The sequence below is a fragment of the Lactuca serriola genome, chromosome 5 (assembly GCF_051521515.1).
Source record: "Lactuca serriola cultivar US96UC23 chromosome 5, Lser_US96UC23_V15, whole genome shotgun sequence".
Classification (NCBI taxonomy): Eukaryota; Viridiplantae; Streptophyta; class Magnoliopsida; order Asterales; family Asteraceae; genus Lactuca; species Lactuca serriola.
Window position 1 is genome coordinate 268,538,360 of NC_136412.1, and position 14,943 is coordinate 268,553,302.

The 14,943-nt window shown below is 29.6% G+C and overlaps 2 long non-coding RNA genes across 8 annotated transcripts; both read right to left on the bottom strand.

Moving 5' to 3' along the window:
• Window positions 1–3,241: 3,241 nt before the first annotated feature.
• On the bottom strand, window positions 3,242–6,367 carry LOC145054252 (uncharacterized). Of its 7 annotated transcripts, XR_013684731.1 has the most exons (10): window positions 6,175–6,367; window positions 6,019–6,087; window positions 5,857–5,935; window positions 5,629–5,750; window positions 4,572–4,772; window positions 4,170–4,428; window positions 3,905–4,070; window positions 3,769–3,820; window positions 3,603–3,681; window positions 3,242–3,439 (listed from the first exon to the last, which is right to left on the bottom strand). It is a non-coding gene; the product is annotated as an uncharacterized LOC145054252 (long non-coding RNA). The 7 variants fall into 7 exon arrangements; XR_013684732.1 differs by having other exon boundaries at window positions 4,170–4,772; window positions 5,857–5,916; XR_013684734.1 differs by having other exon boundaries at window positions 4,170–4,772; window positions 5,689–5,750.
• A 6,834-nt stretch (window positions 6,368–13,201) lies between these two features.
• Window positions 13,202–13,798, bottom strand: LOC145051620 (uncharacterized). The gene is made up of 3 exons (XR_013683734.1): window positions 13,521–13,798; window positions 13,365–13,433; window positions 13,202–13,281 (listed from the first exon to the last, which is right to left on the bottom strand). It is a non-coding gene; the product is annotated as an uncharacterized LOC145051620 (long non-coding RNA).
• Window positions 13,799–14,943: the final 1,145 nt, after the last annotated feature.

Here is a 14,943-nt window from a genome sequence, read left to right on the forward strand (position 1 = left end):
GTCTGACTGGACCGCCTCGCAGGGCCTGCAGCTTATCTGGACCGTTCTCAGAGCCTTCAACATGACCAGACCGCCTCACAGGGCCTACAGCCTATCTAGACCGCTCTCCAGGCCTTTGAAATGACTAGATTACCTCGCAGGGCTTACAGTCTATCCGGATTCCGGACCGCCCCGGGTATCTTGGCTTCCAGATAAAAGCTACTTCTATAAAACGACGATGTGTTTTTTTCCCTGTCAAATCTTGAGTTTTTTTTTAATCAAAGCAGTGTATTTTAAAAAGATATTTATCAAAATGGTGTGGTACAAAAAAGAAGTTACACAAATGTGTTAAAGAAAAAGTTTGTCAGTTAGATGTGTACAAAAAAAATTAAAAAGACAGTAACATATTACCGTCGGTCATAATAGTCATATATGAACACATATGAGGCATTGTGGGAGGGCAAAGTGAGCAGCCGCACAGGGGCCCAATTTTTTTTATTATATATTTTTATTTAAAAATCAAAACTTACAATAATGATAAGGGCTCATTTTTTTGGCTTGTCCAGGGCCTCTGTTTGATATTTGATTTCTTAGGATCGGCCATGTGTGAACACTTCCAAAAAATTTATTATCTAGATATGTAAAAAAAATTAATTAACTATTTATGAACAAACCAAAAAATTAATTACCTTAATAACTAAAATTCCCTAAATAAATATAGGATGAAAATCCATAAAGAAAAACGACAATACTGTTTTTATTTAAAACAACCAAATAGAGAAAGGGAAAAAAGCCCACTGGACAATGCTTGACCCAAAGCGCAAAAATATAAGCACATCTATAATCAGCCAATCAGGTGTTCATACTTAATTAAAACAACCAAAATAAATAAATAAATACACCAACTGTAAATGCTTGACTCGAAGCTCACAAATTCAAACACTTCTAAATAAATAAAAAGGACATTTGATCATGTTTTTGACATTTCATAGCTTGAGTAAAAGCTGCAATTAATTACTCGGGATGTTCGTACGTTATGATGGATTTATTAATTATATATTTTCGACATAGTTTCTGTAATTTTCTTTTACGAGCTGACCATTTATATAATTTTGCTATTACATTGAGGCCATTATTATATTTTTGTATGCAAGAGATCATTTCTATAATTAAGGTATTATATAGGGGCCACTTAAGTAATATTTTTATTACACAATAATTAAGTTTCTCTTAGACCATTGGCTATTGATGGTGTTATAACATTCAAAATTTGTGACTTCGTATGTGACCACAACAATAACTAAAAATGGGAATAGTATTCATATGTTATAACATGTTAAGAAGTAAAGAGAAGAAGAGAGAAAATGATTTGATTGGTTGAATTCACCGTTGCGCTCCATTGTCGTTACCACGAGATTTGCCTTAACAAGATTATGGGTGTTGTTCTTCATGTTATTATGACTTTGCGAGTATTCCACATCAACTTTAACGGCGTTGTGATGATCCATACCGCATGGTCTAACAAAGCCGTAATTTTCTTTTATACATTGTCCATTTTTGTAATTATTCTATTATATATGGCTCATTCTAACAATTTCTGAAATTTTCTCAAACCTATGAATCGTTAGATGATTTTGAAGGAAACGTTTATGTGATTTTCTCATACTTAAGATTGCAGGCCAAGGGTCTTGGCATGCGCCAACACCTCCCCCTAGCGCATGTTAAGGGGATTCACCAATTTTTACATGTTGGTTCATTAGCGTAGAGGGGAGAGAGAGAAACTGTGGTGGGTTATGATTACCTTATATTTATTTTAGTTTCTTTTTTCAAATCGAATATCAAACTCACTACCACTCTTTATAATCATGCTAAGTTTAGTTGGAATTAGAAAAATAATGCGATAGTTTAACATAAACACCACCACTCCCTCTAGTCTAGGGACCATTCTTGTAGTTTGAAAACATGGCAATTACTTTCTGGTTTTAGGTGTTATTTGTTTTTTGGAAAATGTTTTTTTTGAGCACTTATGTCTGTGGGCGGAAAAAACATCTACGTCTGCGGAGTGTTGAAGTATATTTGTTTTCTTAAAATACTACAAATGTAAAAACATCTACGCAAGTAAAGACATGGACCAATGTCTTGAGGCGGAAAGACATTTCTCGCAGACCTATACAAAACAAAGAAAAATATAAAACCCTAAAAATTTGGTCCGAATTTTTTTTATAGAAATTTTCCAATATTAATTTTTTACAACTTGTTAAAACTTTTTCTACAATTTTTTTATAGACTTATTTTACATATTTGTTCACTACCATTTTATAACTTTTTTATAAGGTTTTTTATATTTTTTATAACACTTTAAATGTTTTTGATTATTTTGGATTTTTTTACTTAATCTTTATAACTTTTCTTACAATCTTTATTTATAATATATTTAAACTTTTTCACAAGCTTTTTTTTTTAAATTACATCTATTTTAATTTTTTTCTACAACATAGAAATGTTGAGAAAAACGAAATAAAAATGTTTTAAAATTTTAAAATGTTATTTAAAGTGTTTAACAAAGATAATTTCTTTTTAGAGGTTTCAAAAAAAAAGTTTCAAAATGTTTTTTATAGCTTATGTTTTTGCTAATATGTTTTACTTATATTTTTTTAACGTCCAAATTTTTTATATACTTATATTTTTTTAGCTTCATTAGATTGTATTTTTTTTATAAGAGTTGTAAATTAGATTCAAATAGTTATTGACAACGTTTAAAAAAGGTTGTACAAAATATAAAATTACTAAAATAGGTTTACTAAAGAGAGTCTTGAACTGTAATTGTTATTTTATTTCAATGTTGTTAAACTATATTTATTTAAATTTTGGTATTGAATCAATTTATTTAAATTTTAGTCTATTTCGACAGTTTGTAGAAGTTAAAAAACAAAGAGTCTTCTTCTTACAGATTGCAAACATTTGGTCTACCTCTTCTTCTACGGATGTTTGTAGATGTGGTCCGCATCCTACAAGCGTTTTGACTCTAAAATAACAAGCATCGCCTTGTTTAACTTTCAAATACTTATTATTTTTTAGCTTATTAATTTGTTTTGTTTTAATCTTCAATACCAAACTAGTAGGAATTAGATGCATCATTGGCGCTGGGTTGGATGAAGTTTACCTAAACGTTGATGGATTTTTGTTTTGTATTTGGTTCACTTCACTTTAAAAATGGGGTTGTGTTAAGTAGAGAATGGTTTTCTTTTGTGTACAAAAGTCGTTTATTTTGATAGTAAACACTATGAACTTAATTTATATTCACATTCATTACAACTGCATTGATGAAACAACATACGTTCACTTCTGGAACCGAAAGATAGTGAAAAGAAGAGAGGGTCTACATGCATAAGATCCTTTGATTAGAATAATGTCTGCAATCAACCTCCATGCACCGGACTTCAACAATGTAATTTCCTTCCTGTAGAATAATTACCATCAACAAAGATAGTAAATAAAACTCGTTTTGCTTTTAAAAAGTGATTAGCACTTCCGATGGAGTACCTTGAGCAAACTGTAAAGGGTATTTTGGTCATTTCAACATGATACAACCAAAAGCCGTTATAATAACTCTTAATTTTCACCTGAAAACCGGTGATCTTTTTGTGGCGCGACTTTTTTCTGTTCTGCATGTTAACCTCACTTTCTGTTGTAATTTATTTTCTAAAAAGTAAATAAAAGTTACCAACACTTGAAAACAGGAAAAAATTTTAAAAAAATATAAAAAATTGAACATAAAAATATAAGTACCAGTTGTGTCATATAAACAGCAACTCCCTTTGTAGGACCCAACTAATGCAACCTTCATGAATCAATAAAAATATATGTTGGACAAAAATACGAAACCATAAATATTATTAAAAAATGGTCAACATTGTATGTCAACCTGACTGCCTAGTGTATAGCAAGCAACAGTGACCATTTCATGCATAATTGCATATCATTCCAATAAACGACCTGATGATCAGGAATACTCCAAATCCGGACTTTGGAATCAAGTGATCCACTAATGAAGCATCTCTCATCAACAGGATTGAATTGGATGCAAGTTACTGTATTAAAAAGATACACCCTTAGTAATCATACTTCATAAAGAGATATATATACAATAATACATATATAAACTTAATTGTTTATATGTATTTGCTTACCATAGTCATTGTGTGAAAAGATCTTCAAACATGAATTGCTAGTCAACTGTCACAACCACACAATTTTGTCCATTGAAGATGACAACAAATGGTGTGGTTTGGACCAAGACAAATCAAGAACATCATCCAGATGTCCAAAGAAAACTTGAATCTTTCAACTTCTCAGGAGTTGGGTTAGAATTAGAAGATGACTTAACTGATGTAGACTGGGAAGTGTCGTCGAAGGAGAGAGCAGGCGACAATGGTGAAGACGGATGGTCTAAGTGGTGACAGATGAACATAGATTGAATTAAACATAAATAAAAATTAAAAACAAATCAAAATAAAAAAAAAGATCTAACTTTAACATATATGATCAATACCAATACTACTTGTATACATAGAATCCAAACTAAAATTAACCTGAATAATACTTGTGTCTCAAATATAGCATAACCAGCGTTGATAGCTTCCTATGTAATTGTCCCATCCTTTTCTTCGTCTTGTCTCACAAATAGCAGGATCAATGTTTTCAGATCAAATTTTCAACAAATGCACTTTATTTGTCCCTGTAGCTTTCCAATACCCTGGAGGCTGGAACAGCTGCTCGATTTGGCCAAACTCCTATATCACATATAGTTGTAAAATTGATCAGATGTTGTGGAACTTTCATGAAGTTGTCAATTTCATCAAGCATATTCACATAAAAAGACCAAATCATCCAATTTTATGCATGTATTTAGTTATTATAAACTAATTTATGCATATATTTAACCAGTTCACCCAAAAATGAGACGGGGTAACAGTAATTTATGCAACGGGAGAGAAGGAACTGAGCAAACGCGATGGTGAAAAGGAAAAAAACAACACAACTCTGAGTTTTTATGTCATAGGTGTTGAGTGTTTTTCAATTTGAAATCTTCATAGAGATAACGATGAAAAAAATAAGTCAACAACAATTTACACGGTTACCCTCTTTATATTAGTCACAAACGTGTCGGTTAAGAGCGCATCAATATGTGCAGATGATTGAATATCCAAAATTAGGGACAGAAATAAAAAATGGAGATTGAAGTTATGGAATGTATAAGAAGAGAAATAGGGGAAAAAGTTATAGTTACATTTATTTGTGTAAATGTACAGCTTCTATGGAATAATTACAAAGAGAAACAAAAATGTACAACTTCTACCCTATTCTTATGTAATAATCAAGTTTTTATGGAACAGTAACGTTTGTTATTGTATTTTTATTTATTTGTGTTATAGTGCAGTAACGTATCAACATCTACTTAAAAACATGTACCAATAGAAATATCTCATAAAGATTGTATGAAGTAAATGGGCAACTGATCTGGTGGGTTTCTTATGTGATGACATGGTAAGCATGTAGAATTCAAGAATAATACATATGTAGTCTGACACAGTCGCACACAATGGTAAAATCAAGATCTAAAGAGATGAATAGTGATACAATACATACGTTGCAAGAGGTATTTGTTTTCTTTATTTTTTGATTTATTGAGAGCGAGATGAAGACAACCTCCATCTCCCTTCTCTCTCTTCCTGGGCAATATTTGTTTTCTTTCCATTCTCAATTTAGCCCTAGGAAACATACACAAATGACATGATAAGAGAAATCATCACTAAATTTTTGAAGCAATCGAGTTTGGAAGACAGATAGATAGAATTAGAAACAATGAAATCATACCTGCTACAAAGACGAGAAATAAGAAAGCAACTCCAAATAGTAAGGGGCAATGCTACCTGGCTGATTAAACGTTTGTACACTGAAAATCACATCATAAGCCCAAAACTCAACCCTAACTTATGAAACTGAGAAAACCAAAGATGAAAGAAAGGGCATCGGTACCTGGCTGATTAAACCATAGTCAACCATATGGTGAACAAACCGATTTCTAGGGTTCAGATCGACTGCTACCTGTTTCTTAAAACCAAATAATTAAAAGCCGAGATAAAACGAAATTGGAATAAACTGAAATAGTGAGAAGGAGTAGTAGAAGTCGACCTCATCGTTCGATTGGAATGCAACAATGGGAATAGAGCGGAGGAGTTATCAAGTGAAGAAATTCGATAAGCATGAGGAACATATTCAGAGACGCAGTCAATGGCGGTGGAGATTCTTATTGGAGGAGAAGGGCGGCACAATCAAAACAGATAAAAGAAGAAAATATAAGAATCGGAAAATATGGCGGTCTAGAATGAGATGCGGCAATAGACTTTGAGGAAGAGAGCACAAGTTACAAGGGCAAAATAAGAAAAGAGAAGACTTTCATGCGCGGCAAAATAAGAAAGGAGAATACTTCCATGTTAAAAAAAAACACAAAAGAAAAGTCTCGTGTCAATTTATGAAAAAGAAGAAAAGTTACTGCAGCCAACAGTTTTAAGCTTTTATGGTATATTTAATTAACATCATTTTCCATTTTTTATAACTATCCACATAATAATCATTCAACTCTAAATTTGATAATAATGATTTTAATTATGTATATCATTTTATATATATATTTTTTTAATATTATTGTTAAGTACTTTCTTTTATAAATACTACATGTGTTTAAATAATTACAAACTAGATGAAAGAGTTTTTATTAAATATTACACGAATATAAGGATAACTTAATTATTTTCTTTTAAAGCAATCAATGATTAAAGATGAATTAAATTAATAGATACATATTTAATAAAATTACTAGGTGTGAGACCCGTGTATTACACGGGCTGATTAAAAAAATTATATATAAAAGTGTAAATACTAAGCATTTTTTAAAATAGAAATTCGAAATAAATACAAAAAAACGATGAATAAATATCTTTATATAGTTGTTAATTTAAATTACAATACATTTCCAAATAATTATCTTTATATAGTAATATGATGCTATAAAATTTAAATGAAGCAAAGCATTTGAGGCTATAATAATAAACAAAAGAAAAGTACACTGTAATTCTCATTTGCCCCTGATTACAACAAACCTAAATAGAAACATTGTCACAAATTGGAAAGACTTCATATATAACGACTCAAAAAGAATAAAAAATAAAGTTATTCACACAATATAAAATAATGAACTTACTTCCATTTATTTGTTTATCATAAGAACTTACTTGCACTTAAAGTATGATTCAGTAACATTTGTTGCATTTAGCACAAAGAATTGTTTACACATAAATTTTATACTGTTGCTTTATTGAACAAAATATGTTTTGATGCTTTAAGTGGGGATGCAATAATTCACTATGGTGAGAAATCTAGATAGTGTTAACTATTAAAACAAGAAAGACATAATATGACAAACATGTAGCTTATATGGATCACATGTATATCAATGTACTAGTTTATAACCCGTGGAAACCACGGTTACAAAATTAATTAAGCTTTTTTAGTGAAAATTCAAAGTTATTAATCAATTGTTAATTAGGAGATTTTTTAGTTATATAAAACTATAATTATTGATTTTAAATAAATATGTGAAATTATATGACTTTATAATTTGTATTAATTTTATTTTAATGCTATTAATTTAATGTAGATAGAGTGGAAAATTTAAAATTTAAAATAATAATCAATAGGTTGACATGTGGCAAGTATTAATTAGGAGACATAATATGGTGACACATGACAAAAGAAGAATAAAACATGCATTAATTAAGAAGTTTAATAAGATGACACATGTCAAAAGGAGAATAAAACTATTCTTTTATTAGAATATGAAGATTTCCTTTCAACATCAACATTGTAAACATGAAATAAGGCCACTAAAAAAAAGTTTAATATTATGATTTTTACACATGCTTTCCTGCACTTTTCTCTTATTCCCAAAATACCTCTTCCTTCAAAAAAACCTTTCATGCTCCAGATTATTCATTTCTTCTATTTATATAACTACGCTAACATTTTTTTGGACAAATGTGCTATTGAAATCCAAACATTTCCACCATCAAACCCAAACTATTCTAATAAACAAATATTGTATCAGGTTTCCATGGTTAATCTCCAGAAGAACATACATTCATAATCAAGAACCTCAATATTATAGCTAGTAAATTCTATTTTTTTTCTATGCCACTGAAACGACATGATGTCTAATCCTTTGTATTAACAATTAGTTTGTCTTCATATTAATAAATACTAAAAGTCATATTCAAATCTATAGAAATCACTTTGTTGCAAAATGCATTAAGTCTACGTATTTATATATTAATATTATAAATGAGGTTGAACTATACATTCGATATATGCATTATGAGGCTTCTATGTACTCCATAACACTTGATACACACAAAGTGCTCCAAGATTTGAAGATCTAGTCACACCCGGAACCAAAAACGATATGGAATCAATGAAACAAACCTCAATTTTTTACATGCTTCTGTTTTTTATTGATATCCACAATCTGTTTAATTCTAAGTATAAGAACCTCATCAACAGAAAAGAAAATAAAAAAAAAATAAAAAAAAAAAAACGTAGCAAATATGATGAAATCTTAGGGGCAAAATGGTCCAATTCCGGACTAAGCAAGGAAAATTTGTATAACAGTAAGAGAACCATGATCTAGGTAAATGGGGCATCAAAGAATCATGAATTATAGTCATATCATGAAATCTCAACACCTTCCATTCTGATCATCAATTGCTGGAACAAAACATCCGGGCAACTGAAACGTTATTCCCAATAGTATAAAACCTGTGTTTCCAACAACTCAAAGCTCTTGTCCACAGCAGAACAAGTATTAGATTTTTGCAGTTATTGGTTAAAATCAATCACAATATACGCCAACTTCTCTTTCAACTGATTTGCAATAGAAACAACCTCAAAAATATATGACCAAAAGGGTATAAATGTGGAAGTAAAAATTGAAAAATTCAACTTTCATAAAACAAACAAATCAACTGAACTGAATCAAGCACATCATATATTTTTTTTCAGTCTTTCAGATTACTTGAGGGATTACTATTAGTTTCTATGAATTTCACCAACTATAATTCATATTAGCAACCACATATATTTAAGGGCAGGGGCAGAGTTGTCATGTATGTATGGCAAGCACATAAGAAGTTAACTTAGTGACATGATTACCACACCAGTTAAACTTTTCTGTCAACAGGGACGAAGCAACAAAATAGAACCAAATCAATTGATTAAACTGTTAATGACCATATTTCTTTGAGGCATGCTATCAAACACCATATATGCATTACAACATACAAAAGGATTCAAATAGTAGTCTTACATCAACACGGACAAATGCAACGAAAAGATAACAAAAATACATAAACTTTGCATTTATTCAATAATAAACTGCTTTGCAAAAGAAGGTCATCATTAAATCAGAATGATTTTCTAACCTTGTGTAGATGGTGGTGTAATCAATTTTGATTATGCAGAGTAAAGGTTAGAACAACAACAAAATAGCATGATTGATATCACCGTTTGAATTCCTTTCATTCAAAAGTGTATAATTTTGGAATTTTTATCAAAGATTAGCTGTGGATTCGAGGAATAGATAAATGATATGATGGATTTAAAAAGGAAGGAAATATATATTTGTATAGCAATCATTATGAGATTTTAATACAATCAATACATAACATATATAACATACGTTCAGTCAACTGTGGTTTTCAATATTTAAGAAAAAGGAAAAAAAGCAGAAATTGCCAAGTGGAAAATGATAAAATCAAAATAACCAGAAAATGTCATGTGGCATAATACATTATATAGAGGACATTTGACAAAATCATTTTCATTTATTAGGGTAAAAAGAAAAAAGGACATTTGACAAAATCATTTTCATTTATTAGGGTAAAAAGAAAAGAAGAAGAGAAAGATAATGTGAAAAATAAAATACAAATAAATAAACAAAAAGAACAAAATGGCTCTATTGCCACTTTTCATCCATTTTGCCGTTTCACGATGGCCTCCATTTCTCAATGCAGCCAAAATCACACCACCACCATCTATGTTCTCCTTCTTCGACGAAACCAAGTCCTATATTATTTGTATTATATGGTTGTAGTCTCATTAGATTTTCTGTGCTTAGGACTAATACCTGAGAGTATAAATAGAAATTTCAAAACACAATTGGAAATCAGTAGTTGAAAAACATCTATTATGGGTTGTGCTCTTCATTTTGGAATGGAAGATTGGTTCTCTCTCTCACCCTCATCTCGATTCACCGGAGCACAGGTTTACACCGATTTCTCTCATCAATTATGGATTCATGTTTTCAATTTATTCAACGATTTTTTTTCTAGAGTGTCATCAAATTTAGCCTGTTCGATAAATTCCTTTCTAGCAACTCAAAGTTGATTGAACAACAAATTGAATCCAAATATCGAGGAGTGTTTCTAATTAGGAACACATGGAGTAAAGGACCAAAAGAAACAACAATTATGTAATGAACAATAACCTCTTATTCAATCTCTTTTTTCTAATAAAAAATTCTAGTATTGTTACTTGCTATTTTTTTATAATTTTTTTTCCTGCTCTCTAAAAATAACAAATATATCTTTTTTTTTTATGATTTTACATTTAAATTTAAATCTTCTTCTAAGTCCTTCAAAATCAACATTATTAATATAAATTTTAAAACTCAAAATGTGTGGTAATCAATTATAAATAATCTTTTAGTCCACTTATTTTGTTACAGTTATTATCTACGTTATTTTAATTTATCAACTGTGCATTAGATGAGTTATAACCTAGTAAAAAATAATAGTTAGAACTAATAAATATTAATTTAATAATTCGTTTTTTTGTTGTAATTTGTATTGTATTGGTAGATACACTTGAAGTTATCACACATTGAAATTTTCTTATAATACAGGCACAAAGTTTATCATGCCATATTGTTATACGTAAACAATTATTATTATTAACAATGCAAAACACAAGTGATGAAGGCTACAACATGGATGTGACAAATATCTATAAATTCGTTGTTTATATTTTTTTAAAACAAAAATCGAATATAATTTTAAACTATTCTTAATTTCACATATATCTTGGGTAAGATTGAGTTTAGATCTCAAAAAGAAATGACAATACGTGATGTTAATGAGCTAGAAGTCTTTTGATAAATTCATTGTTTATATATATTAAAAAGTAAATTTGATGTATCTTTGAAGTCACGAATTTTAGGTTTAAGATAAAAATAAAAATTTGATGTTGCTCATCAAAGTAGTCTTTTTATGGTATTTACACGAGTGCAGCATTCTTGTTTTATTGGTTGTAGCGATATAATTTTAAACTATTCTTAATTTCATATATATCTCGGAGGAGATTGAACTTCGATATAAAAAAAAATGACAACACATGATATTAATTAGTTGGGAGTCTTTTGAAAAATTCATTGTTTATATATATTAAAAAGTAACTCTCATGTATCTTTGAAGTCACGAATTTTAGGTTTATGATAAAAAAGAAATCTGATGTTGCTCGTCAAAGTAGTTTTTCATATTTATACGAATTCGACATTCTTGTTTTATTGGTTGTAACGATGTTTCAATATTTAAAATAATAAAATAACCGTTATATTTTGGTTATGTTTACAATTTAATAATTCTATTCAATTATGGCAATAAAAATTACTAAAATATTACAAAACTTTTATGTTGGTCAATTTGACACATTATTGCAAATTACATATCAAATAAAAGATTTATTAAGTTTGAATGAGTTTTAGAGAATTATTTTGAATGACATTATGATTATCATGTGAACAAAAAAAGTTGCTTGGTTGGTTGAATTTTCTCTTATCGTTTTTTTTAAATAACCTCAAATCATTTTTGTTTAACTTTCATCCATATTTCGAAATTATATTTTTAAACTTAAGCTAAATTGCAATATTATTGTTAAAACATAAAACTTAACGTAAATAAGTAATTAAGTTTAAGCAATTTGGGCCTTTATTTCGAAAGCCCACAGATGTTTGCAATCGGTGAAAATCGTACATGTGTTGCTATTATATGTAAAAAAATGTAATTATATTGGTATTATGGGTAAAAATAAAAGTATGTTACCTATATCAGTAAAAAGAGTAAAGTACTTTGTTGTTTTTTGCAATTTATAACACTGTTTTGCGACTAGGGTATCAATTTTTTACTTTTGTAATCTTTTTGATTGCTCTTTTTGTTTTATAAATTTAATAGTATGTTGTTAAATCAGACAAAAAGGCATGATGCATTGAATAAACTCAAGGCTGAGTTTGAAGCACAGGAAGAGGAGGTTTTGTTACTCTTGGAACGTGTAACAGAGGCTAAATTTTGTTGGATTTAAAAGGATGTTTAACTTTGTTACGGATTTTATGTGTATATGTTTGATGAGACGTTTGGTTTTTCTATAAAGAAAGAACATGATTGATGCGACAATATGATAATTTGTTATTCGGTCGCTTATATTGTTGAATCAAGTTTGATGTAATGTGTAATGTGATTTGAAAGTATGAAATACCCTCTTAACATGGTTAGGGTTTTGGGATGTTTGTAAGCTTGTCTTTACCGAAGATGGATCAATCGATACGGGTGTGGCCCACTTTGTTTCATGGTCCTTTCGTACTGTACCGGTTGCACCATTGGTTTGTGTGATACTTTTTCCATCAGCTTTTTAGGTGGTTCCTTAAGTAAAAAGTTGTTTCCTTTTAACTTAATGATTGAAAAATGAGATGCTATAATAAATAATTTTCAAATACACGGAAAACACAATCAGAAGTGACAAAGTCGGTTCATTTGGTCTTAATCATCATCCTTTCTAATAAATAAAGGTTTTTTTTGCCACTTGTCAATCTCTTATAAGTTTTGACATACGTTGCAAGAGGTATTTGTTTTCTTTATTTTTTGATTTATTGAGAGCGAGATGAAGACAACCTCCATCTCCCTTCTCTCTCTTCCTGGGCAATATTTGTTTTCTTTCCATTCTCAATTTAGCCCTAGGAAACATACACAAATGACATGATAAGAGAAATCATCACTAAATTTTTGAAGCAATCGAGTTTGGAAGACAGATAGATAGAATTAGAAACAATGAAATCATACCTGCTACAAAGACGAGAAATAAGAAAGCAACTCCAAATAGTAAGGGGCAATGCTACCTGGCTGATTAAACGTTTGTACACTGAAAATCACATCATAAGCCCAAAACTCAACCCTAACTTATGAAACTGAGAAAACCAAAGATGAAAGAAAGGGCATCGGTACCTGGCTGATTAAACCATAGTCAACCATATGGTGAACAAACCGATTTCTAGGGTTCAGATCGACTGCTACCTGTTTCTTAAAACCAAATAATTAAAAGCCGAGATAAAACGAAATTGGAATAAACTGAAATAGTGAGAAGGAGTAGTAGAAGTCGACCTCATCGTTCGATTGGAATGCAACAATGGGAATAGAGCGGAGGAGTTATCAAGTGAAGAAATTCGATAAGCATGAGGAACATATTCAGAGACGCAGTCAATGGCGGTGGAGATTCTTATTGGAGGAGAAGGGCGGCACAATCAAAACAGATAAAAGAAGAAAATATAAGAATCGGAAAATATGGCGGTCTAGAATGAGAGGCGGCAATAGACTTTGAGGAAGAGAGCACAAGTTACAAGGGCAAAATAAGAAAAGAGAAGACTTTCATGCGCGGCAAAATAAGAAAGGAGAATACTTCCATGTTAAAAAAAAACACAAAAGAAAAGTCTCGTGTCAATTTATGAAAAAGAAGAAAAGTTACTGCAGCCAACAGTTTTAAGCTTTTATGGTATATTTAATTAATATCATTTTCCATTTTTTATAACTATCCACATAATAATCATTCAACTCTAAATTTGATAATAATGATTTTAATTATGTATATCATTTTATATATATATTTTTTTAATATTATTGTTAAGTACTTTCTTTTATAAATATTACATGTGTTTAAATAATTACAAACTAGATGAAAGAGTTTTTATTAAATATTACACGAATATAAGGATAACTTAATTATTTTCTTTTAAAGCAATCAATGATTAAAGATGAATTAAATTAATAGATACATATTTAATAAAATTACTAGGTGTGAGACCCGTGTATTACACGGGCTGATTAAAAAAATTATATATAAAAGTGTAAATACTAAGCATTTTTTAAAATAGAAATTCGAAATAAATACAAAAAAACGATGAATAAATATCTTTATATAGTTGTTAATTTAAATTACAATACATTTCCAAATAATTATCTTTATATAGTAATATGATGCTATAAAATTTAAATGAAGCAAAGCATTTGAGGCTATAATAATAAACAAAAGAAAAGTACACTGTAATTCTCATTTGCCCCTGATTACAACAAACCTAAATAGAAACATTGTCACAAATTGGAAAGACTTCATATATAACGACTCAAAAAGAATAAAAAATAAAGTTATTCACACAATATAAAATAATGAACTTACTTCCATTTATTTGTTTATCATAAGAACTTACTTGCACTTAAAGTATGATTCAGTAACATTTGTTGCATTTAGCACAAAGAATTGTTTACACATAAATTTTATACTGTTGCTTTATTGAACAAAATATGTTTTGATGCTTTAAGTGGGGATGCAATAATTCACTATGGTGAGAAATCTAGATAGTGTTAACTATTAAAACAAGAAAGACATAATATGACAAACATGTAGCTTATATGGATCACATGTATATCAATGTACTAGTTTATAACCCGTGGAAACCACGGTTACAAAATTAATTAAGCTTTTTTAGTGAAAATTCAAAGTTATTAATCAATTGTTAATTAGGAGATTTTT